Source organism: Cibotium barometz, chromosome 42 (genome assembly GCF_041138505.1).
Source record: "Cibotium barometz isolate CiBa-2024 chromosome 42, ASM4113850v1, whole genome shotgun sequence".
Taxonomy (NCBI): Eukaryota; Viridiplantae; Streptophyta; class Polypodiopsida; order Cyatheales; family Cibotiaceae; genus Cibotium; species Cibotium barometz.
In genome coordinates this window covers 718472-744183 of record NC_141087.1, presented here as the reverse complement: position 1 = coordinate 744183, position 25712 = coordinate 718472, and the positions used below count along the sequence as shown (strand labels likewise).

General features: G+C 44.2%; 1 long non-coding RNA gene and 2 pseudogenes across 1 annotated transcript; 1 reads left to right on the top strand and 2 right to left on the bottom strand.

The window, feature by feature from the left end:
• Positions 1-2704: 2704 nt before the first annotated feature.
• Positions 2705-9002, bottom strand: LOC147614027 (uncharacterized). Its single transcript, XR_015263051.1, has 2 exons — positions 3436-9002; positions 2705-3333 (listed from the first exon to the last, which is right to left on the bottom strand). It is a non-coding gene; the product is annotated as an uncharacterized LOC147614027 (long non-coding RNA).
• An 8347-nt stretch (positions 9003-17349) lies between these two features.
• Positions 17350-18069, bottom strand: LOC147614026 (scarecrow-like protein 11; annotated as a pseudogene).
• A 298-nt stretch (positions 18070-18367) lies between these two features.
• Positions 18368-25330, top strand: LOC147614025 (uncharacterized; annotated as a pseudogene).
• Positions 25331-25712: the final 382 nt, after the last annotated feature.

Sequence of the window (25712 nt, the reverse complement as noted above, 5' to 3'; positions counted from 1 at the left end):
CCTTGACAGTACGAAGTTTTTTTTATAAGTTTCAATTTTCCTTGCACAGGTGGAGCTTTATAGGAGATTCCAAATGCAATATTCACACATCAAGATCTCTCTTAGATGTTTTGAGGGATTGAAACCTTGGTTTGTTCGCAAGTTGAAGGATCGGTACACATCCTGTTGTATTGCTCACAAATGATATACCTCAAGGAAGCATTCAACCACATGAGACAAAGCAAGACAGGGGTGCACGGTGAACTGTGTGGCTGCATGTGTGTTGTATGCTTGACAAAAGAGATACCACGAAAGTGTGGAGCTGCTACATGCACGCAAACTAGTATCAACACATTGGCTGAGATGGTGTTATGTTCGAAGCCTGATGAGTCTGCATTTCATAAGCTTTCTTGCTTGAAGGGAGAATGTCATCAATGTGGATTGCAGCGGTTAATGCTCTGTCCAAGAGAAAAATTTGAAAATTCAATCCAAATTTCAGTAAAGGTGTTTGAAGATGTTGCCTCAACCCATCAAGAAGGCAAGAAGCACAAGGATCTCCTGGTCAAGTAGATGGGATGTAAGGATTTTACGTCCTTCCTAGAAACGCATCTTACCACCTACATCAAACACAATTTTATTGCCAGGTGGCAATCTCAACAGTTCAAAGACTGCATTCAAAGGTTCCCAGAGATGTGGTGGTCTCGGTTATCTACTTTGCTGAGAATTACTCTTTTAAGGAGCAAAATGAAATCCAATCAATGCATTGGTACTCTTCACAGGGTCACAATCTTGGTGCACATCAATTATGTTCGGGACGAGGCTGACGGAGTGTTAAAGTACATACATTTTTACATTTCTGATGATAAAGAGCACGACACGTTGTTTGTGCAGCATTGCCTGCAAGTGCATAGTGTGTGGCTACAAGAGCAAGGATTCAACTTTTTGAAGCGGCATTGGGTCTGGTGCGCTGCTCAATTCAAGGCAGCTAGACCATTTTTCTTTGTGTCAAGGTATGCTAACTTCTGATAACTCTAAAACATGCTTTCAAGTATTTTGTTCTTGCCCAGCCATTGAGATGTGTGATTGAAACAGGTACTACTCGTTGACCAAGATTGAGATGCTATGGAGTTTCTTTGCATCAGGCCATGGCAAAGGAGAGCACAATGGGGCCGGCGCAATTGTCAAAAGGGCTCTGACACATGAGCAATTGAAGCCTGATGGATGGCACATGAAGTGTGCCAAGGATGTGGTCAGCTTCTTGAAGCACAAATTTCATGATGAGTCAGCCCAATCAGGGGTGAATCGAATTTTCTGGGAGGTCAAAGCAGCTGAAGTGCCCAGTGCGCGCTTCGCTACAGAGCTCTCTCATGTTTTTGCTTGTTTTGCATGTCACAACGTTGGAGGCGATGCATTAACAGCACACATGTCGAGAATTGGAAGTACATCACCATCGAACCCATGGATGGCAATGATGAAGGAGGTGATCAGTCAAGTTACGCGACGAAGGATTAGATTTGCCTGTGTATGGTGGACACCATGATGCAATTAGTGACGCTCTACGGGTAGGTGATACCTTTGCCACGAATGCAATGAAGACGGAGCAGACTTCTACCTTTTGAGGTGCTCAAAGGAGAAATACAAAACAGCACGAGCACTACGAGATGCTTGGGACAATTGCATTTGTGCAAATTCTTATTTGGTTGAGGGCTACTACTATGAGCTAGTTGAGGGTACGGAGGATGTTTATTATGTACCTCGTGGCAACCCAAAAGTGCTATTGGCATCACACTTGGTTCGATCCATCAAGATACCCTTAGAACCCTTGCATGGCAATCCACATCAGTTCAAATTGTCTCCAGAGGTTTATGAAAATGTTTACAATAGCATGCCAATGGCGTTGTAGGTCACAGAGCCAATCTTTGCATCTTCTGAGGCTAATATACAGCTTTTTTGCTTCAACTGTGGTTTGTCATACAGCTTTGTATCATTTGACTGGTTTTTCTCGCCCTTCCTTATGGTTTTTCCCTGCACAGGACAGGCAAATTTTACTCAAGACCATCGTAGTCATCTAATGTACATGTGGATTCTCTGACTTGGAAAGAAGATGCTAATTTGATGTTATTGCTAATTTGATGTTATTGTGGGCTGTTGTATAAAGCTGAAGCCAGAGTACTTCACAGAGAAATTGCTGACGGAATAGAAATGGTGCTTTTTGTTGTCATGAGCCTGATGTGCAGGCAGCAGGAAGTAAAGAAACGGATGCATTGGTGATGGTAGGTTCCAAGCGGAGCTCCTCAGGAAGTGTTTCACCTTCTCTAAACATGAAGGTCAATGAGAGAGTCTTGACACTGATACGCAGCATAGATGTCAGTAAAACCTCTGCTGAACAGAAGCAAGTGGCCAACAATATTACTTCTGCCATAAGGGAACTCCATAGAAGACCTGACTTTGACCTGAACGAGATGCTCAGTGGGGGTGAAGAGGGGGCTGTCCGTGTATGTTCTGAGCCTAATATACAACTTATTTGCTTCAATTATTGTGTGTCATACTTGAGTCTGCCAAAAGCACCTAATTCCAAATCTAGCTTATAGACACTTCAACACATTATATTCACAACCAAGCAAAACACACAAAATTCTTTCATCTTGAAAATTAGGCATGTACATGGCTTTATAGATAGTGTTAGCTTACAAAAATCGAGCAATAATGACAGTTATACGAGGGGTTGGTACAAAGCTTGGCTTCCAAGAATTAATTTACATAAGATTTTTACAAATGCTCCTCACATGACAATGGAGCTATTCTAGTGCCTGAAGAGCATTGGCCCAAGTTGTGGCCCTCTCCAATATCTCTCATAACTAGTCTTTCTTCCACCTCGCTGGAGTGCAGTTGCCACATACTTGTCATCTGAGGTGGAGTCTGCATTCTTGAAGCTGAGAGCACAGGCTGGCTGATCTATAGCATCACGCCAGCTGGTGAGAACCTCCTTCAAGTCCGTGGGACAAGAAATCACTCCGACGGTCCTCTATGCCGGGCACAACGATGTACGAACCACGAGGATTAAAATGGCATTTATACGTATTATTGTCAACCAATAACACGTTTGCCACATCATATCGCTCCACCACCGCAAAGAAATTTTGCAGACACTTGAAGAAGACCGGTTTTCCGCCTACCATGCAGAATGTGCCTACATCACAAAGCTGCTGACCAGCCCACCCACAAAAGTAGTCGGAGATGCTCGCAAAACCTCTGTCCACTCTTTCCACCATTGCTGAACTCCATATATATACATTTGCCCAGCTCACAGCCCAGGCAAAGAATGCTTGCACGTCCTTTGGAACAAATAAGAACCTGAAAATGACAACACTTCGGCGGGCATGCACAAATCATACATATACAAACATGCACAAATCATTCATATACAAAACAACACTTAAAAAAGGCTCAGTTAACCTGTCCCTTGACTCCATGATCTTATCAAATTCTATGGCATCTAAATCAGGAATTGTAGATTTCTGCGAGGTGTGCCACGGAACACAGAGGACACCGTTGAGATCAAAAATTAATGCTGGACGTGAAGGGAGGTCAAACGGCAGCAATGTGATGGCCGGAGGGCAATATGGCGGTGGTTGTCTGATGATTAGTATTTCCTCGATTGGCAATTTGAGAGTCCCTTTTTCTTTTGGTAAAAATACACGGTTTAGGGTTAAAAACGGACAAACTAAAAACTTTCTAACCAAAATTACAAGAGCGAGCATTGAAAGAAAAAGGAAAGTCGAAAGAAATGGAGGCCGACAAAATTTTTGCGTTTTTATTCAAAAATCAAGAATCACTGATTCTTGTCATTACAAGAGATTGAAGACACTATGTGTCTTCAAAGTCACAATTTCTTGCATACACGAGGCTTTGGGGGGTGCAAAACAATACAAGGATGTCGAAGGGGAGTACTTTTTTTGGGGGGCTTCTTCATAGGAGACGGTGATTTGGGCACTTCCTTGCTCGTCACTTTTGCATCCCCGCTTGAAACAAAAACCCAGCATACTGAGCGTGACATGAGCAACATAAACGACTACTTGAAAGATATGTGTCGACTATTTTTCCTCTACATGCTAAGATAAATTCCTTAACAATCAATGAGTAAAGGTCTCACCATCCCTCTCGTCCTCAGCCTCGTGCTCTAGGCAAAGCATATCTCTCTTACTCTCCAAGTTTAGCAATGCAGAGGGACTCCCGGCTGGGTGGCCAGCATAGGGTCTCTCTCTCCCTCTCTCAACTCTCCTGGACCATATAGCTTACATGTTTCCACATACAGCTTGCATGCTACATCAAGCGTACACACACCATATGCAAAGCCATAAACTCGTGCAGTACACCCAATGAAGTATGACTAAGTACAACTCTTCATTCATGCATGTACACACATCACCAAGAACATAAGAGGATAAATATGCGTGCTCATACCCTTGACATCTCGGAGTGTCCAGCTGCAAAATTGCCTCTAACACATCATTCATGAGGTCAAATTCAAATCCAAGCAGATATTCCCATTGCCCAAGCCATAAGGAAGCCAGCCATGCTCTCAAATTATCAAAAACATGAAGTTTCTCGACACACGTGTGTTTCATGAAAATGCATCATACTAACAAATTGACTTCATGAGCTTGTTCCACATCATGTCTACATGCTTGGAAGCATCTCACATCATCTCTTGCCATTATAAATTCATTAGAATTGGCCAAATAATCAACTTCAGAGTCTTGCACCCAAAATTTGCTGTATCTTGCATATTGCACCTCACATTTTGCAAACTAGCACATATCTTACATGAGCAATACATACCCAAGCCATCTATGCCAAGAAGCTGCAAAAAACAAGCAGGTCCTATTAAACACGCGTGTTTCATGAGACACGCGTGTTTCATGCCAAAATGTCAAAATTCACCTGTGAAGCTATAGCCTTGTTGGGGATGGTCTGTACATTGCATATATGCATGGAATCATCACCTGAACTAATGCCACAGCTAGAAATAAGGCTATAATTCAATTCAGAGTCCACACGAGAACGCTAAATGCTGACATTTAAAGTTTAAACACTACCTAGTAAGACAAGTCTTTAGTTTCATACATGTTAGTATAAAATTGTTCGTGTCTACTAAACACTGTTTCGAGACTAACCATTTATGTGCAGCACATCATATACAATCATATGCCATATTTCATTGAAAAGTATGGAGATCCAAGTATTTGGAGCACATAAGGCATGGAAAAGTCCCATTACACATGGCACGCAATGCGTATTTCAGTAGGCATACCCAACATGGTGGTGGTAGTAGAAAAGCCAACAATCTTTGCGAGCTATTCCAATGAGGTCAAATTCAAATCCAAGCACATATTCCCATTGCCCAAGCCATAAGGAAGCCAGCCATGCTCTCAAATTATCAAAAACATGAAGTTTCTTGAAACACGTGTGTTTCATGAAAATGCATCATACTGACAAATTGACTTCATGAGCTTGTTCCACATCATGTCTACATGCTTGGAAGCATCTCACATCATCTCTTGCCATCATAAATTCATCAGAATTGGCCAAATAATCAACTTCAGAGTCGTGCACCCAAAATTTGCTGTATCTTGCATATTGCACCTCACATTTTGCAAACAAGCACATATCTTACATGAGCAATACATACCCAAGCCATCTATGCCAAGAAGCTGCAAAAACAAGCATGTCCCATTAAACACGCGTGTTTCATGAGACACGCGTGTTTCATGCCAAAATGTCAAAATTCACCTGTGAAGCTATAGCCTTGTTGGGGATGGTCTGTACATTGCATATATGCATGGAATCATCACCTGAACTAATGCCACAGCTAGAAATAAGGCTATAATTCAATTCAGAGTCCGCACGAGAACGCTAAATGCTGACATTTAAATAACAACTAACGCAACAGGATTAGGGATGAAACTAGATACCAAGTGCATGCACATGCTCTATCTAGTCTAATCTAGATCTCTTGGAATTTTGCTTAACAAGAAGCATCTCCACCAGCAGCCCCACAAGAAGGAAAAGAGTGACTCCGCAGAAGAAAGCAAAATAGATGGATCCAGCAGCAGCTACTGAGCCATACAAGACTTTGGATGTGAAGATCATGGACGTGAGTTATGTGGATCAAGCAGTCTTGGAAGCCGCAGAAACTTGCATCTTCAAAGGAACATTTTATGACAAAGAGCAGAGGAAGGTGGGCATGGTAATCCTTCCAGACACCTTTTTCATGCTCCACCAAGCTCCCGGATGCAAGGAAGTCTTTGAGATGGTTGGATTAGATGGATACTTCAAGTTGGATCCGTGGGGGATTGACACACAGTGAGCTTACGAGCTCATGACCACCATCAACAAGGATGGGGTGGCTACTTTGACCAACAGGGAAGGAGAGGAGGTACAAGTACAGATTTCAGAAGAGGTGATAAGTGAAGCCCTCCAGCTACCCTCCTCCATCAGAGCGATAAAACTGCCACATCAGCTCTCAGAAGTTGACAAAAAGGTTACATTTTTGGTGATCCCTGGGAAGAAAGAGACTTTCAATGATCTCATCCACAAGGAGATCAACTTGCCCCTACGGCTCTATTCGCAGCATTTTGTTATGGGCAAGCCACAGAAATATACACAGCCATGCAAGAGGGTAGCAAGGTTTATGACGAAAGCATGGGCACAAAACCAAACCATGCCAGGAGATTACAGCAGGAACATCCGCATGGAGCTGATTGCTTACAAAGAGAGCAAAGGCATGAAAGAAAAGCCTTACTTACTTGGCAAATGGCCATTTGTTGACAAGGATTGCATATCAGGCTCTAGGAATGATTGGAGAGCTCCCTCCAGCCATCTCGCAAGATGAGGCATCGAACACGCTGGGACCCATAAAGGCCAAGCCTATTAGCATGATAGTGCTTCCTAGACAGAAGAGCAAGAGGACTTTATTCAGAGCCAGAAGAAAGCCAGTAAGAAAGCAAGCTTCACAAGAAGAAAGGGATGAGCAAATAGAAGAAGAACCCAACTACCCTCCAGTGTCTGAGGCATTTAGGAGGATGGAAGCCCACAAGGTTTATGAAGCCATGAAGAAGGTTAAAGATGAAGCTGCAAAAGGCTTGACCTACAAGAGAGGAGAAAGGATGGTGAACCCCGAGCACCAAACAAAGCAAAAGGAGGATCCTAAGGCCACGGCGGCTCGAGAGGAGAGAATGGAGGCCATGCACGCCCAAGTAGAACTAGAAAATAAGGGCAAGGCCTTGGTGCAAGAGCACTTAAAGGAAGAAGAGGAGAAGAGAGGGTCAAAGAGGAAGGCAGAGGTATACACAGAGAAAATACAAGCCGTAGAAGAGGTGGCAAGATTTGCAAAGATCTTGAAAGAGGATGAGCCCCAAAAATAAAGTCCAAGTTCAACCTCTGAAGAGGCGCATGCATTCACAGAGAGCCTCCTTCAAACCCCTCCCTCACATATAACACCACAAAGGGAGGTAGTGGCAGAAAAAGAAGCCATACAAGAGCTCCAAAGAATGGTTGAGCAAGAAGCTACACAAGAACCTCAAACAGAGATGGTTGTGGAGCAAGAGGCTATGCAAGAGCCACAAGAAGTTGTACACAAACAAGAGGTTGTGCCAGAAACAAAAGAGGTTGCTGACAAGCAAGAAGAGCAAACACAGAAAGAAGAAGGATTTTCTCAGCTCACTAAGGAGCAACAAAAAGCCGTTGAAGAGGAGAAGAAAGAAACAAAAGAAGCTAAAGAAGAGGAAAGGGATAAAGAGGCTGATGAAGCAGAGAAGCATAAGGGCAAGGAGAAGGAAAAAGAGAAAGAGAAGGAACTAGCAACTCAGGAACCCTTAGTGCTGAGGAGAATGGTAAAGAAGACGCCGGTGGTCAAAGTCATCAACCTCGAGCCAGGTATTACCCTCGCAAAGCAAGACAAATAAAGAAGTAGCACCATCGCAAGAAGAAGGAGCAGCCTCCGTGGAAGAAGAAGATTGAAGCGGGGCGAAGAGAGTGATGAAGGGACAGAGGATGATATTGCCCACCACCTCAAATAAGGCCAGCCTCCGTGGAAGAAGAAGAGTGAAGCGGTGAAGTGAGTGATGAAGGGGCAGAGGATGATATTGCCCACCACCTCAACTGCATACAAAGAAGGATGGAGAAGATCAACAAAGCAAACCTAAAGAAAGATGCCCAATATGAAGAGCTATACAATGCAGCAGAAAGGCAACACTTGGTGGTGCTCAAACAAGAAAAGACAATCGATGATTTGATGGGCTTGGCAGCCATCAAGGAGAGCCTGTATGACGTTGAAGTAAAGAGAAGCCAGGAACTGAGCGAAAGGCTTAATCAAGCTCAACAACGAGCAGTCAAGGTGGAGCAAGAGTTAAAGGCGCAAAAGATTCAAAATGAACAAATGAAGCTCGCTCTAAAGACTGCCAAAACGAGAGAAGGGTATTGGCTGAGGAGGCATTGGACAGGATTCTTAATGATCCAATCCTTGCAGCACCAAGTACGTCCACCTCCGATGAAGCGATACACAAAGAACATGAAGAACTGGCAAGCATGCTAAAGGCAAAGGAGCGTCAAATCACGATGCTAACAGAAGTCTTTCTTCAGAAGAGTAGGAATTGCAAAAACAGATAAAGCAAATGCAAACAAAGCTGGAAGAGACCGAGAGGGAGCTAATCCTCAAAGAGCAAACAATAGAAGCACCTCTGGACCATAGTTAATACATCATTGCTACCAATGACAAATGATGATGCTCAACGCACACAAGTTAGTGTTTGAGGTATGCCCTTATCTTAAGATCGCACATTATTTTTCCAATCAATACATCCACAAGGCTGCTAGTGGTGCTTCCCGCGTCTTAACATTGTGGACTATGGCATATTCTATGGATTGCAATGGCCTTGCCTCATATATGCACTCACACATCGCAAGGGAGGACCCCCTTTCATTTGTATTATAGGTATTGAGCTCCCGACCAAGCTACCTAACATCAACTCAGGTGCTATAATAGAGGGGACTGGTCAATGACAACTGATGGAGTATGCCAAAACCTACCATGTTACTTATGTTATCTCAGTTAGTAAGTGGGAAGACATAGAACCTTCTTGTTTGCACATCTCACCAGATGAGGTGCTAATGGTCAACTCATTCAACATGGTGTGCCATCTCCACGATGAGAGTGTTGTCTCCTCCAGCCCTCGTGACCAGCTCCTCAGGAAAATACAAAGTCTCAATCCATAGCTCCTTTGCCACTTGCTTCATGAATGCATCCCGTAGTTCACCCTTCTTTGCTCCTCAATTATAAGAAGCATTGCATTGTTACTCCAACAAGTTTGATACCATTCACACCAGCAATAGACCTGCGAGAGTGATGGTTGAAAGAGAGGTGATGGGGCGGGCCATTCTGAATGTTGTGGCATGTGAGGGTGTGGAGAGGGTGGAGCGTCCTGAGACTTACAAGCAGTGGTAGACATGACTCAAAAGAGCTAGCATTCAATAGAGCCCCATCATTTTTAGTGTGTTGTCTAGAGCACAAGCTGTAATGAAAAGCTACCACAAAGACTTTAGCTTGCTCCATCCTTCAAACATATGGATGCTCTTGGGCTGGCAAGTCGTACTATGCACGCACTCTCAGCATGGGAGCCAGCATCTTTAACAATACTTAATGCCTATCTTTTCTCTTAATAATTTAGGTTAACATTGCTTAGAAGGGGTGGTGTCTATTGTTCGTCCCTTTGAAGTCATCGTGTCTTGATACAATATGTGCACTTTATAAACGATTTTGCTATGATTGAGGCCAGCATGTCTATGTAAAGAATTTTGAAGCCCATCACCTGTAGATGTATACAAAATCCTTAGTATGTATCGTATTTTCCATCCCTCAAACCTAAAAAGCAACAAGTAAGTGAATAAAGACCCTCTCATCGGAAACTACACTATGTTCACCACACAATTTATGAATGCAATTTGGACTTATGGGACTCCTTGCATCAAGAAGCATTTCTTATGCTTACTCTCTTGCTGAAGGTAAGCAGATGCATGTTCGTCATGTTCGTGTTTGATTCACCACACTCTAACGGGCACAGATTCTTGTCTCCAAAGGATTGTTTATGAAGGTGTATATAGCACTTGGAAAACGGGATATTGTGGGGCAATATTCAACGCAAAAAATTGGTGTGTGTGTGTGTGTGAGAGAGAGAGAGAGAGAGGGGGGGGGGAGGGAGGGAGGCAGGGAGATGAAGAAGCCTTTTACGTGCAGGGAAGGGCTTTTCTTTTTTGTACATTAATATTTTAAAACTGCCAACGAATATTTTACGTGTAGGGAAGGGCTCTCCTTTTTTGTACATAAACTTTTCAAAACTGCCAATGAAAGCATGCCAAGTGGGTGTGTTCTGCATCGAGGATTCTCGTAAACGTTGCTATCCGTATAAAATTAAAAAAAACAAAAATTGGTGCTCCCAAATTTTTATTATACGAAACCCGTAGGTTTTGGGAAACTTCTGGAAACTTTTGACAGTAGGCCTGGAGGGTTGCAACAGCGAGGTGTTGATTTTTCTGCCTCCATGGAGGATCCCTAGGAGGGCTTTGCATGGTAGGGAGAGGAAGTGTCTGCTCTCTACTCTCTCTCTCTCTCTCTCTCTCTCTCTCTCTCTCTCTCTCTCTGCTCTCTCACATTTTTACAAGAATAGTTGTAGGCATAGCTATCTCTCTCAAACTTTGTGTTGCATGGACGACCAAAACAGAGAGTGGCTTCTTCGCTCTTGCAAGCAAAAGACTTCCATCATGAAGGTTTAGGAGAAGGCTGAAGGTGCTTTTGACCTTTTGTTTGAGGACACCACAGATATGGCGAGAGTTATGCTAGTGAGACTTGCTAATTCAAAGGTGGCAGTTTAAAAGCATGTATCATTGAGATGTCGCCTGCAGAGTGGAAGAGTTTGTGGCAAAGTCCTGCTACCGGAAATTGCATCTCTACATCAGATTTCTTGAAGAAACTATACGATGATTCCATCTTCTCTTCACATGCATCCGAAACAGACTCTTCACATGCATCCGAAACAGACTCTTCCTCCCGTAGTTCTAACAGAGAAATGTCGAGTGGTGGGAGGAGCCAAGAAGAAGGCATTGCAGGTGGTTCTAATGGTGGTGGAGGTGGCGGTACAGATAAAGGTGATTCTAGTGGTGGTACAGATAAAGGTACTTCTAGTGGAGGAGGCAATAATCCATCTTTGTGCCACGCTGACAGTACTGGTGAGTTTGAGGGTGATATAACATGTTATATTGAGATTGAAGCTGAGAGTGTTTGAGTGTCTAATGCAGTCTTGTTTGTGTATTTAGGTACACAAAACCTTCAAATTACCATCATATTAGGATGCATGCCTGGATATGGTGTAGTTGATGAGACGGAAGCTCTCAACTTGTCAATGCAAGAGAAGAATGGGTGCTCGATTGAAGGAGTACTGGAATTCAACTTCACACAAATCGAGCAACCGCCGACTCTCGCACATCACACTCAAAAAGTAGTGAATCTCAACATCTCTTCCTCGTTCAATTTGTTGGGTCATGTTATTATTGAGCTGAAAGCCACCTCTGTACGGGAGCAGCCAACCCAGCAAGATCAACAAGACCAGCCAGCCCAACTAGAGCGTGAAGAGCAAGAAGAAGAGAAGTGTTTCAACTTGGGCGTCTTCCATGATGAGTTGAGGATGGAGTATTCATGTACATCCTCGCCACAAGCATTAGCATTATGGAGATGTCAAGCGTCGAAGGAGGCAAACATTGATATACAAGAGAAGACATCGGGCTCCACATCTCGTGGGTGGGTGGGCAGCAGGGGATCAAGTGTCCGTGATCGGGAGACTTCCTGCAAAAGCAAGTATTCATGGCTCAGGGTGGGTGGGCAGCAGGGGATCAAGTGTCCGTGATCGGGGGACTTCCTGTAAAAGCAAGTATTCATGGCTCAGGGTGGGTGGAATTATACTCGCCTCTCTCTTGATGCCAAGGAGCGCACCTCCTCTTCTAAGTTGTGTGCTGCAAGTGGAACAACTTTCATGGTTCGGGATGCTTCTCGTCACAGCCAAAACACTTCTAATGTCTTGGCATTCATCGCTGAACATCAGCCATATCTTCAAACGGTGAAGCGCTTAAAGGATTTGAGTTTGACCATCACTTCTAGAATTTCGATACATTCCTCGCTTGGAAGACCAGCAACAGTGTGTTTTGATGGGTCATTTTTTATGTTTGGTTCACATATGGAGACTCACAGATTAGCATTTACCCGAGTGTTGGGTGAGTTCTCTTGCCAAGAAAGAAAGCATTGGATGAGAAAGATAGTCAAGAAAATCAAGAAAGATAACAAGGTGGACTCGTTGCTTGTATGTGGGAAGCAGACTTACGAGGTGAAGTTTTGCATCAATCATGGATTTGCTTTGGATGTTTACTCAGGTGGAAGACTCTTTTGGGTTATCAACCAAATGGCATCTTCTCCAATTCAAGATATTATTCCTCAAGTAGAAGAGGGATAGGTATTCTACCCTTCCATAAATTTGTTTTATATCTGAGCTTGTGAGTGCGCTTTTACCATACAAGGAAGAATACTTTCTAGAATAAAATGAACTTGGCAATGCAATTTTTATCTTATTTTTGCCAATTTTTTCCAGGAGTTATTGCTGCAAGGTTTGGAAGTGGTGGAGGCCATCCACTGTTGATTTTGTGTCGGTGTTAGTTTTGTAATGGCTAGTGTGAGGTAGTTAGTGGAAGAAGAATATACATTAAAGTTAGTGGAAGAGGAACAACCATCATAGAGGAATACTTTTTGATTTGGACATTGATATAGTCTCTCTTTCTTCATAATACTCGTTGGGCCTTTGGACAATGTTAAGAGTGTTTTTATTTTGTACTGAGAATGGCCAAGCACATTGACTAATGCACTCCTCAGTGTCAATTGGAAGTTTCTTGCAAGATGCTGCCATTAGTGTGCAGACTCTTGGTTTTGATAGGCGGCAGCTGGCCCATGTCTGTTGATAAAAGTCTTCACCACACACTACATAGCATTGGTGTTTCCTTCATATTCCCAAGGGAACTAACTGTCTTGAGTTTGGATAAGTCTTTTAATAGATGATGCACTTCATTAGTAAGGAATTTCTTTTGCTATTTTAATTTAATCATATAAGTACTTTCTCATTAAAATCTACCTCTTTTTTGGCATAGTTATCATTTATGACACTTCCTAGACTCCATGAGTTTTTTTCTTTTCACATTGTGTTAATGATGAGGAAATTTACTACACTCATGTTTGTTTACAACTTCCTAGGCTGAAATTGTTAGAGCATGGCCTTTCACTTGATAACAATGCCAAAAATGAGGTAGATTTTAATAAGAAAGTACTTATATTATTAAATTAAAATAGCAAAAGAAATTTCTTACTAATGAAGTGCATCGTCTATTAAAAGACTTATCCAAACTCAAGACAGTTGGTGCCTTGGGAATATAAAGGAAACACCAATGCTATGTAGTGCCTGGTGAAGACTTTTATCAACAGACATGGGCCAGCTGCCGCCTATCAAAACCAAGAGTCTGCACACCAATGGCAGCATCTTGCAAGAAACTTCCAATTGACACTGAGGAGTGCATTAGTCAATGTGCTTGGCCATATCACATCCAAGATCATCAGTCAAACAGCATCGCCGGTACATCACTTTGAATGACATGCACAAATCAAAAACCTGAGTCTAAGTGTGTAGAATATATAAAAGCACTGTAATCAATTGCCCACAACATAAACACTATTCACTGCCACCAAGTCGGTAATCCAATTTCTTCACTACAAATCTGTATAAAAACAACGCTGACAAACAACAGAAAGGCAAACTATCAAGTGCAAACTATTAAATGCTTTTCTCTGATCAATAGATTTTCATGTCTATTTCCATGTCCACTTTAATTAGTTCTATAAAAATGTCCACTTTAATTAGTTCTATAAAAATGTTAATTTAAGACTCTCAGTACAAAACAAAAACACTCTTAACATTGTCCAAAGGCCCAACGAGTATTATGAAGAAAGAGAGACTATATCAATGTCCAAATCAAAAAGTATTCCTCTATTATGGTTGTTCCTCCACTAACTTTAACGTATATTCCTCTTCCACTAACTACCTCGCACTAGCCATTACAAAACTAACACCGACACAAAATCAACAGTGGATGGCCTCCACCACTTCCAAACCTTGCAGCAACAACTCCTCGGAAAATTTGGTAAAAATAAGATTAAAATTGCATTGCCAAGTTCATTTTATTCTAGAAAGTATTCTTCTTTGTATAGTAAAAGCGCACTCACAAGCTCAGATATAAAACAAATTTATGGAAGGATAGAATACCTATCCCTCTTCTACTTGAGAAATAATATCTCGAACTGGAGAAGATGCCATTTGGTTGATAACCCAAAAGAGTCTTCCACCTAAGTAAACATCCAAAGCAAACCCATGATTGATGCAAAACTTCACCTCGTAAGTCTGCTTCCCACATACAAGCAACGAGTCCACCTTGTTATCTTTCTTGATTTTCTTGACTATCTTTCGCATCCAATGCTTTCTTTCTTGGCAACAGAACTCACCCAACACTCGGGTAAATGCTAATCTGTGAGTCTCCATATGTGAACCAAACATCAAAAACGACCCATCAAAATACATTGTTGTTGGTCTTCCAATAGAGGAATGTATCGAAATCCCAGAAGTGATGGGGTTAAACTTTAATCCTTTAAGTGCTTCAACATTTGAAGATATGGCTGATGTTCAGCGATGAATGCCAAGACATCAGAAGTGTTTTGGCTACGACGAGAAGCATCCCGAACCATGAAAGTTGTCCCACTTGCAGCACACAACTTAGAAGGGGAGGTGCGCTCCTTGGCATCAAGAGAGAGGCGAGTATAATTCATGATACCTGAGCCATGAATACTTGCTTTTGCAAGAAGTCTGCCGATCACGGACACTTGACCCCCTGCTGCCCACCCACCCACGAGATGTGGAGCCCGATGTCTTCTCTTGTATATCAATGTTTGCCTCCTTCGACGCTTGACATCTCCATAATGCTAATGCTTGTGGCGAGGATGTACATGAATACTCCGTCCTCAACTCATCATGGAAGACGCCCAAGTTGAAACACTTCTCTTCTTCTTGCTCTTCACGCTCTAGTTGGGCTGGCTGGTCTTGTTGATCTTGCTGAGTTGGCTGCTCCCGTACAGAGGTGGCTTTCAGCTCAATAATAACATGACCCAACAAATTGAACGAGGAAGAGATGTTGAGATTCACTACTTTTTGAGTGTGATATGCGAGAGTCGACGGTTGCTCGATTTGTGTGAAGTTGAATTCCAGTACTCCTTCAATCGAGGACCCATTCTTCTCTTGCATTGACAAGTTGAGAGCTTCCGTCTCATCAACTACACCATATCCAGGCATGCATCCCAATATGATGGTAATTTGAAGGTTTTTTGTACCTAAATACACAAACAAGACTGCATTAGACACTTAAACACTCTCAGCTTCAATCTCAATATAACATGTTATATCACCCTCAAACTCACCAGTACTGTCAGCGTGGCACAAAGATGGATTATTGCCTCCTCCACTAGAAGCACCTTTATCTGTACCACCACTAGAATCACCTTTATCTGTACCGCCACCTCCACCACCATTCGAACCACCTGCAATGCCTTCTTCTTGGCTCCTCCCACCACTCGACATTTCTCTGTTAGAACCACGGGAGGAAGAGTCTGCTCCGGATGCATGTGAAGAGAAGATAGAATCATCGTATAGTTTCTTCAAGAAATCTGATGTAGAGATGCGATTTCCGGTAGCAGGACTTTCCCACAAACTCTTCCACTCTGCAGGCGACATCTCAATGATACATGCTTTTAAACTGCCACCTTTGAATTAGCAAGTTCCACTAGCATAACTCTCGCCATATCTGTGGTGTCCTCAAACAAAAGGTCAAAAGCACCTTCAGCCTTCTCCCAAACCTTCATGATGGAAGTCTTTTGCTTGCAAGAGCGAAGAAGCCACTCTCTGTTTTGGTCGTCCATGCAACACAAAGTTTGAGAGAGATAGCTATGCCTGCAACCATTCCTGTAAAAATGAGAGAGAGAGAGAGAGAGAGAGAGAGAGAGAGAGAGCAGAGAGCAGACACTTCCTCTCCCTACCATGCAAAGCCCTCCTAGGGATCCTCCATGGAGGCAGGAAAATCAACACCTCGCTGCTGCAACCCTCCAGGCCTACTAACAAAAGTTTCCAGAAGTTTCCCAAAACCTACGGGTTCCGTATAATAAAAATTTGGGAGCACCAATTTTTGTTTTTTTTTATTTTATACGGATAGCAACGTTTACGAGAATCCTCGATGCAGAACACACCCACTTGGCATGCTTTCATTGGCAGTTTTAAAAAATTTATATACAAAAAAGAAAAGCCCTTCCCTACACGTAAAATATTCGTTGGCAGTTTTAAAATATTAATGTACAAAAAAGAAAAGCCCTTCCCTGCACGTAAAAGGCTTCTTCATCTCCCTGCCTCCCTCCCTCCCTCTCTCTCTCTCTCTTTCTCTCTCTCTCTCACACACACACACACACACACCAATTTCTTGCGTTGAATATTGCCCCACAATATCCCGTTTTCCAAGTGCTATATACACCTTCATAAACAATCCTTTGGAGACAAGAATCTGTGCCCGTTAAAGTGTGGTGAATCAAACACGAACATGACGAACATGCATCCGCTTACCTTCAACAAGAGAGTAAGCATAAGAAATGCTTCTTGATGCAAGGAGTCCCATAAGTCCAAATTGCATTCATAAATTGTGTGGTGAACATAGTGTAGTTTCCGATGAGAGGGCCTTTATTCACTTACTTGTTGCTTTTTAGGTTTGAGGGATGGAAAATACGATACATACTAAGGATTTTGTATACATCTATAGGTGATGGGCTTCAAAATTCTTTACATAGACATGCTGGCCTCAATCATAGCAAAATCGTTTATAAAGTGCACATATTGTATCAAGACACGATGACTTCAAAGGGACGAACAATAGACACCGATATCTAACTAGAACCCTTTCTAAGCAATGTTAACCTAAATTATTAAGAGAGAAGATAGGCATTAAGTATTGTTAAAGCTGCTGGCTCCCATGCTGAGAGTGCGTGCATAGTACGACTTGCCAGCCCAAGAGCATCCATATGTTTGAAGGATGGAGCAAGCTAAAGTCTTTGTGGTAGCTTTTCATTACAGCTTGTGCTCTAGACAACGCACTAAAAATGATGGGGCTCTATTGAATGCTAGCTCTTTTGAGTCATGTCTACCACTGCTTGTAAGTCTCAGGACGCTCCACCCTCTCCACACCCTCACATGCCACAACATTCAGAATGGCCCGCCCCATCACCTCTCTTTCAACCATCACTCTCGCAGGTCTATTGCTGGTGTGAATGGTATCAAACTTGTTGGAGTAACAATGCAATGCTTCTTATAATTGAGGAGCAAAGAAGGGTGAACTACGGGATGCATTCATGAAGCAAGTGGCAAAGGAGCTTTGGATTGAGACTTTGTATTTTCCTGAGGAGCTGGTCACGAGGGCTGGAGGAGACAACACTCTCATCGTGGAGATGACACACCATGTTGAATGAGTTGACCATTAGCACCTCATCTGGTGAGATGTGCAAACAGGAAGGTTCTATGTCTTCCCACTTACTAACTGAGATAACATAAGTAACATGGTAGGTTTTGGCATACTCCATCAGTCGTTATTGACCAGTCCCCTCTATCATAGCACCTCAGTTGATGTTAGGTAGCTTGGTCGGGAGCTCAATACCTATAATACGAATGAAAGGGGGTCCTCCCTTGCGATGTGTGAGTGCATATATGAGGCAAGGCCATTGCAATCCATAGAATATGCCATAGTCCACAATGTGAAGGCGCGGGAAGCACCACTAGCAGCCTTGTGGATGTACTGATTGGAAAAATAGTGTGCGATCTTAAGATAAGGGCATACCTCAAACACTAACTTGTGTGCCTTGAGCATCATCATTTGTCATTGGTAGCAATGATGTACAATGGCGCAGCGTACTCGGTACTTCGAGCATCGTTGGAGGTCCTCGATCTACAAACAAAATTTGGTTGCAGCAACGCCAGTGTAGATGCACTCCTCGAGTAAGTCGTGTTACGTAGAGCAGATTTCATTGACTGTACCGCAATGCTTATATATATAGAGATGATCTGATTGATTGCTTGATTACAAGTTGATAGGCAAAATGCTCCCGAGAGATCACCCTTTACCCACAGATCGTCTTCGGGCGAGGTCCTATGTCACTGCACTTGGCATGGAGTACGAGCGCATCCATGCATGCGTCAACGATTGCATACTTTATTGCAATCAACATGCACACGCCACCGCTTGTCCTGTGTGCGAGGAGCCACGCTACAAAGCCAGCATTGTCGGATCTCCTACTCCCCGCAAGGTATTGAGGCATTTTCTGCTTATTTCTCGGATCAAAAGCAGATCTACAGTGGAGCTCCTCACATGGCACGCCACCAACCACTCGAATGATGGAATCTTACGTGTGCCTGCTGACTCACTTGCGTGGCAACACATAGAGACTCAGTGGCCAAAGTTTAAGCTTGAGCCGCGGTACTTGAGGCTTGGGTTGGCGAGTGATGGTGTCAACCCCTTTGGCACTAAGTCTACGTCATGGAGTACCTGGCCAGTCGTGCTCGTGAATTACAACATTCCACCTTGGGATGCAACCAAGAAGGGAAATGTACTTCTTTCCTTGCTTGTACCAGGAAAGTAAAAAGTGGCAAATATTGACGTCTACCTCGAGCCCCTCATCGAAGAGTTGGAGCAGTTGTGGGCGGGCATACCCGTTGTGGATGTATCGCTTCCTGCACAGAGAAGAGAGGCCAGTGTGAGGGGCATACTCATGTGGACCATGCACGACTCCGGTATGTTCATCCTCCATCTATCTTATTGTCCTTTCTTATTCGAAACGTGTATCTCGTCTCTCATCGTGTATGCGCAGGGTTGTCAACACAAGGCCACAGTGCTTGTCCTACTTGCGGGCCATCGTTGGTGACGGAGCGACCAGATGTCCTGCGGAACGTAATCTATCCAAACAACCATTGTTTCTTGCCTCACAGCCACAACAAATACAAGCCGCCTTCAAATGAGAAGACTCCTTTGAAGTACACAATGGCAGATTGGGCAACCCTTGGAAAGAGCACTACAACAATGATCCACCACCATCTACTCCGCCAAAAGGTATGTCGAGGCACTCCATATTTTTGCGGCTTCCATACTGGAAGCACTTAAAAATACAACACCTCTTGGATCCCATGCACATATTCAAGAATGTTGCTCATACCCTTTGGGACCACATTACAGGCAAAAGAGACTCCCCAGGGGCAAGGGAGGATCTGAGTGTTGGGTTTTATGCTGTGTATGCACCCACAGGAGTGCTAGTGATCATCAGTAGGTTACTGGGGCACTTTTTACTTCAGTTAGTGGAGGTTTTTTCCCCCAGTTTAGTTCATTTTCACTTATATGCAGTTTATAAGTGTTTTGGTCCACCCGGCACATTTATGGCCGGTCATGTGAACACTTATCCTTTAGGGGTCACTATCATGTGGCTTGTACTTCACCTTTTCATTAATTGAAGCATATTGGAAGTCGTGTTCCTTCATCTCTTTGTTTCCACGCCTGTTTGAGCTTGTGAAAACCCTAACCCTAATCCTTCATAGTCTTCATTTGGTATCAGAGCATTGAAGCTCAGCTCAAGCCCTGTCCGTACACTATCAGCATCAGCTGCCCGTACACCTGTGCGCCGTACTGCTTCCGTACCTGACAGCGCCATCGTACTGTACCAGCCGGTAAACAGTCAGCGCCGACTGTACCAGTCAGCACCGACTGTACTTGTCAGCGCCGCCTTCATCAGTACCTGTCTGCAGTCACCTTCAGTTCTGTACAGAACAAGTCGACTGTACCTGTATAGTACAGTCAACTGTACTTGTTCCTGTGGTGGACTGTACCTGCAGTACTGCTGCGTACACCTCAGTACAAGACTGCGCCGCCTTCAGCTACACCTCTGCGTCTGCTGCCCGTACATACAGTAAGCGCCGCCTTCAGGTACTGTACCTGCCCAGACTGCGCTGTACCAGCCCCGTACACCTATCAGCGCCGACTTACAGAACTGCAGAGTATCTGTTCGCATTGTTCAAAACAGTGCTTCGTAAGAGTACATTCACTGTACTTCAACTGTACCTGCAGTCTATTCACATTGAAGTCAACTTGTACCTGTCTGCTCAGATTCCGTACTGCTTTCGTACCTGCTTCCGTACAGCACCTCGACTGTAGTTGCTGTGTACCTGCACAATACAGTCGACTGTACTTCTGCTCAGCACAGAAGTGGTAAGCATTACATATTTTGAATATTGGGCATTTTTATTTTCTCTGTGAAAATATACAGGCACAACAGGCAGATTTTCTAGCCTTGAAAATATACAAGTTTTTAGCACAGTTTGGGTGCAGCAAATTTGGGCATTTTTGGGGCATTTTGGCATTGTGCACGCCATTTGCTGCTCTACTCAGTCATTGGTGCATTGAGCTGCACATTCAGAGGATTGAGAGTGCAGGCAGATTTGGGTGAACTGTATTCAGTGGAGTACAGTTGTTATCAGGGTTTTTGCTTTTGGGTTTTTTGGTAAACAGGTACAACATTGTGCGTAAAGCATAATGGCAAATCAACAGCAAAGTGATGTATTCACATATTTGTCTAAGGAAGACAAATTGGATGGCACGAACTACTCCTTGTGGAGTTTTATGCTGAAAAATGTGCTTGTGGCAAAAGGTCTTTGGGATTTTGTTAGTGGTGATGAACCACGTCCAGGTCCATTGGCTCCAGAGACTCCTCCTCAAGGGGGTGCTCGTGGACGAGGACAACAGGTACAGGCTCCAGGACAGCCATTGCCTGTTCAGAGAACAAATGCTCAAAAGACATGGGATGCCAGGGATGCACAAGCTTTGTCACTCATTGCATTGTCAGTTCAGAGGTCTATTATACCTCATATTCGTTCAGCTGGCACTTCACAGAATGCATGGGTGACTTTGGAGCAGATGTATGCTGCTCGTAATGAGGCTAGGATCTCATTTTTGAAAAGAGAGCTGGAAAATCAGAAAATGAATGAAGGAGATGATATGTCTAGCCACTTGAACAAGCTGCAGGATTTGAGAGAGCAACTCATCAATGTGGATGAGATTATTCCTGAGACACAGCTTGTGTCCACCATCTTGCACTCTTTGCCAAGATCTTACTTGGCTTTCCATACCTCTTTGAACCTCAGCATGAGGAATGCTGTTGAACCCCTCAAGTATCAGGAACTTGTTGCTCTCTTACTACAAGAGGAGCAAATGAGGAAGAATATGAACATGAACACAAATGCTGAACAAGCATTTGCTACAGGTCAAAAGGGGAAAGGGAAATCTCAGCCAAAGAATGCAAATCAAAATTCAGGTGATGGTGGTTCTTCACAAGATACCAAGAAAAGTGATGGACAGCCCAAGAAGAAGGGCAAATGTCATTATTGTAAGAAGCCAGGTCACTACATCACGGAATGTAGGAAGAGGATTGCCAAAGAGAAGGCAAAGGAAGCTGGGATGTCTGTTAATGATGCTCCTAAAGCTCCTCCAGAGACTACTTCTTTTGTTGAGGACAGGGATTACTGTTTCTATACATGCAGCTATGATGCCTCTTGGTCTTCACAGGCACTCAGTATGACAGAGCATGCATGTACTTGGTATTTTGATAGTGGTGCCTCAAAGCATATCACATCTCGCAGGGATTTGTTTAGTCATGTTGGCCCTGCTCCTGTTGGCAAAACTGTTCAGTGTGCCAACAATGCTTCATATCCAGTGTGTGGCATTGGGGAGATTCAGCTTACAGCCATTGATGGCTCCATTCTCCGCCTTACAGATGCCTTATATGTACCAGGGATAAAGAAGAATTTGTTGTCCATTTCTTCTTTAGCACATTGTGGAATGCAAGTCCACTTTGATGATGATAAATGCATGGTCAGAGACAAAGCAAATGCCTTGACCTTGATGCTTACTGGTACATTATGTCATGGACTTTATGAGTTGGATGCATTTCAGCCAGTGGATCAGTCTGCTTATCATGCATTCACTCTTACTTCAGCTATGGTTGATGCGGAGTTATGGCATGCTCGCATGGGGCATGTAAATTTTGGTAGTCTTATGCTTATGCAACGACATAATATGTTTACAGATCTACCTCTCATGGAGAAGCCTCCAGATCACATTTGTGAAGGATGTATTTTGGGAAAAATGCACAGGTTTTCCTTCCCACGTGATCAGGCTCTAAGAGCAACTGCAAAGTTGCAACTTATACACAGTGATCTTTGTGGTCCCATGCAGACGAAGTCATTAGGTGGTTGCTTTTATTTTGCAACATTTATTGATGACTTCTCTCGTATATGCTGGGTCTATCCTTTGACACAGAAATCACAGGTATATGATGCATTTTTGGCCTTTATAGCACTTGCTGAGACAGAGTCTGGATGCAAGGTGAAGACTCTCCGTTCTGACCGAGGGGGGGAATATATGTCACATGTGCTGAATTCTTTTCTTGGGAGTAGAGGTATAAAACATCAGTATACTACTCCTTACACTCCACAGCAGAATGGGGTTGCAGAAAGGAAAAATCGGTCACTCATGGAGATGGCCAGATGTATGCTAAAGGCAAAAAGACTACCACATATCTTTTGGGTGGAAGCAGTAATGTGTGCTTGTCATATTTTGAATCGATGTCCCACAAAGGCATTGGTTTCTATTACTCCTTTTGAGGCTTGGCATGGCCGCAAGCCTTCTGTATCGCATTTTCGTATCTTTGGGTGCCTTGCATATGCACACATACCCAAAGAGTTGAGGAGGAAGCTTGATGATAAAGCCACAAAATGCATTTTTGTTGGGTATAGCCGTGAAAGCAAGGGCTACAGGTTATATGACCCACTATCCAGGAAGATATTTATCAGCCGGGATGTGATTTTTGATGAAAAATCAGAATTATCCATGGCTGGTTATGAGGCAAATCAGGCTGAAAATGATGTATTTGAAGGTCTTCTACCCATGGAGTTTCATTCCACAGTTGGTGATCCAACTCATGAGGGTAATGGACAGCCAGCAAATGATGTAGGTGGTGCAGAAATTCAGCAGCCAAATGAGCCTGATTCGTTTGTGGATGCACGAGATAATGTGCATTGGAACAAAGCCATGCAGGATGAGATTGATTCTATTAAAAAGAATCAAACATGGGATTTGGTTGATCTGCCCAAAGGCAAGAAAGCCATTGGTACTAAATGGGTCTACAAGTTGAAAAGACATGCAGATGGATCCATTGACAGGTACAAAGCCCGTCTAGTTGCAAAGGGCTATGCACAGAAGAAGGGCATTGATTATGAGGAGACATTTGCTCCTACATCCCGTATGTCGACACTTAGGTGTGTCATTGCATTGGCTGCACATCGTGGTTGGGTTGTTCACCAGTTGGACATAAAGACTGCATTCCTACATGGGGACCTCGAGGAGGAAGTTTATGTATTTCAGCCCATGGGATTTGCAGAACATGGTAATGAGGGGAAAGTATGCAGGCTGAAAAAGGCCTTGTATGGTTTGAAACAAGCTCCACGAGCTTGGTATGCAAAAATAGATGCTTTTCTACTCACTCAGGGATTTGTGAACAGTCCATCAGAGACCACTTTGTATGTGAAGAAAGAAGAGACAGATCTGCTGGTCATCAGTCTTTATGTGGATGATCTCTTGCTCATGGGATCAAATGATGACAAAATTGCAGCATTTAAAGAGATACTGCAACAGACATTTGACATGTCTGACTTGGGCCTTGTACATTACTATTTGGGCATACAGTTTGTGCAGGATAACAGAGGCATTGGGTTGTTGCAATCACGTTATGTTGCTAAACTTCTGGAGAAGTTTAAATTTCAGGATTGCAAGCCTATTAGTACTCCTATGGAGCCTGGGATGAAACTGTCACTACAAGATGACAGTGTTTCCTTTGATGCCACTACATATGCTCAGGCTGTTGGGTGCCTCATTTACTTGTGTAATACAAGGCCAGATATTCAGTATGCAGTCTCTCAGTTGAGCAGATTCATGCACAGCCCACGGTTGTCACATTGGCAAGCTGTGAAGCGTGTGTAGGCATATGCTCACTTATAGTAGTGCTATGTGTGAACAGGGCTTAACCAAGGGCACTTTTTCCCATGTGGTTTTTCCCCTTGGACATCAAGTGTGAAAGGACACTCAACATATAATATTTTGTACCTCTATATTATATGGATGTGGCACACATGCAAGAGTTGACTTGCATTTTGTGGATACCACACTTTTGGCTCTCTCTCTCTCTCTCTCTCATTTCTGTGTGTGAGCTTCTCTACCCTGCACCTAACCCTAATGTGCAGGTTTGTGTGTGTGAGTGTGTGAGTCCAACACCCAACATTTGGTATCAGAGCTGGGAGCTGGGAGCTGGCCTTGGAGAACTGCTGCTGGAAAAATTTCTGTGAAATTCCGTCCGCAGGCTGCCATATTCCGTCGCCTGCGTTTTTCCGTCCGTCAGGTTCCGTCGTCGCTCTGTTTCCGTCCGCCGGTTCCATCCAGTAGCTCCACCGTCCGGCCGCCAGAGACGGGCGGCACTAGTGGGGAGCCCACCTCCTCCGCCCAGCCTCGCGGGCGGCACCGCCCTGAAGCCGGCGACCCACACCAGCGCCGCCCAGCTCCGTCGGCTCTACCGCCGTCCCGTTCCGGCCGGTGCTACTCCAACGGACGCAGCGCCGTCCCGTTCCGTCGACGACTGCGACTGCCCGTCCCAACGCGCCACGACTCCCGTCCCGTTCGGCCTCCGTCGCCGTCGCCTCGCCCAGCGTCGTCCGAACGCTTCCGGCCAAGCCTCTCCGTTCCGGTCGGCGCCTTGCGCTCCGTCACAGCAGCCGACGTCTACGCACAGGTACGCCTCCGACCCGTCGAAGTGACTCGCCGGCTCACTGTTCCGTCTGCTCCGTATCGACCCGTCCCTGCTCGACGTTCCGTTCCGGCTCGCTCCCGCCAGCGCCTACAGCGGTTTCCGCTTCGGACCTGCTCGCCCGACACCAACGTGCCCAGTAGCGCCCAGCGCTCCCTAAGCCCTCCGTGCTCGCCTTGCTCTGAGCTCCCGACTCCGCCTGCCAGGTCGCCTCTGCTGTTCGCACCAGCCGCCTAGCCAGCGCCCATTTGCTTTTCTCCCCGTCGGCTGCCCACAGCCAACCGCCGCCCTGCAACACTCCCTCTAACGGCTTCACCTGCAACGACTGCAACCGTCTACAGCTCTGCTCTCCTCGACACCTGCACAGCTCCACCGGCTCCCGCCGTCAACTCTATTTGATTGTCTGCTCCAAGCCTGCTGCCCTTGCAGGAAGGTATTTCTCTGTACACATTTTAGATCAAACCTAAATACAAAATTTGCAGCAGTTCCAGTGCAGGTCATATGCAGATTCAGCAGACACTTCTGTGCAAGTCAAATTCACAAGAAAATTGCAGGTCCAATTTGGGGAATTTCTCAATTTCAGGACAAATTGATAAAATTGGGCATGGCAATTTGGGGG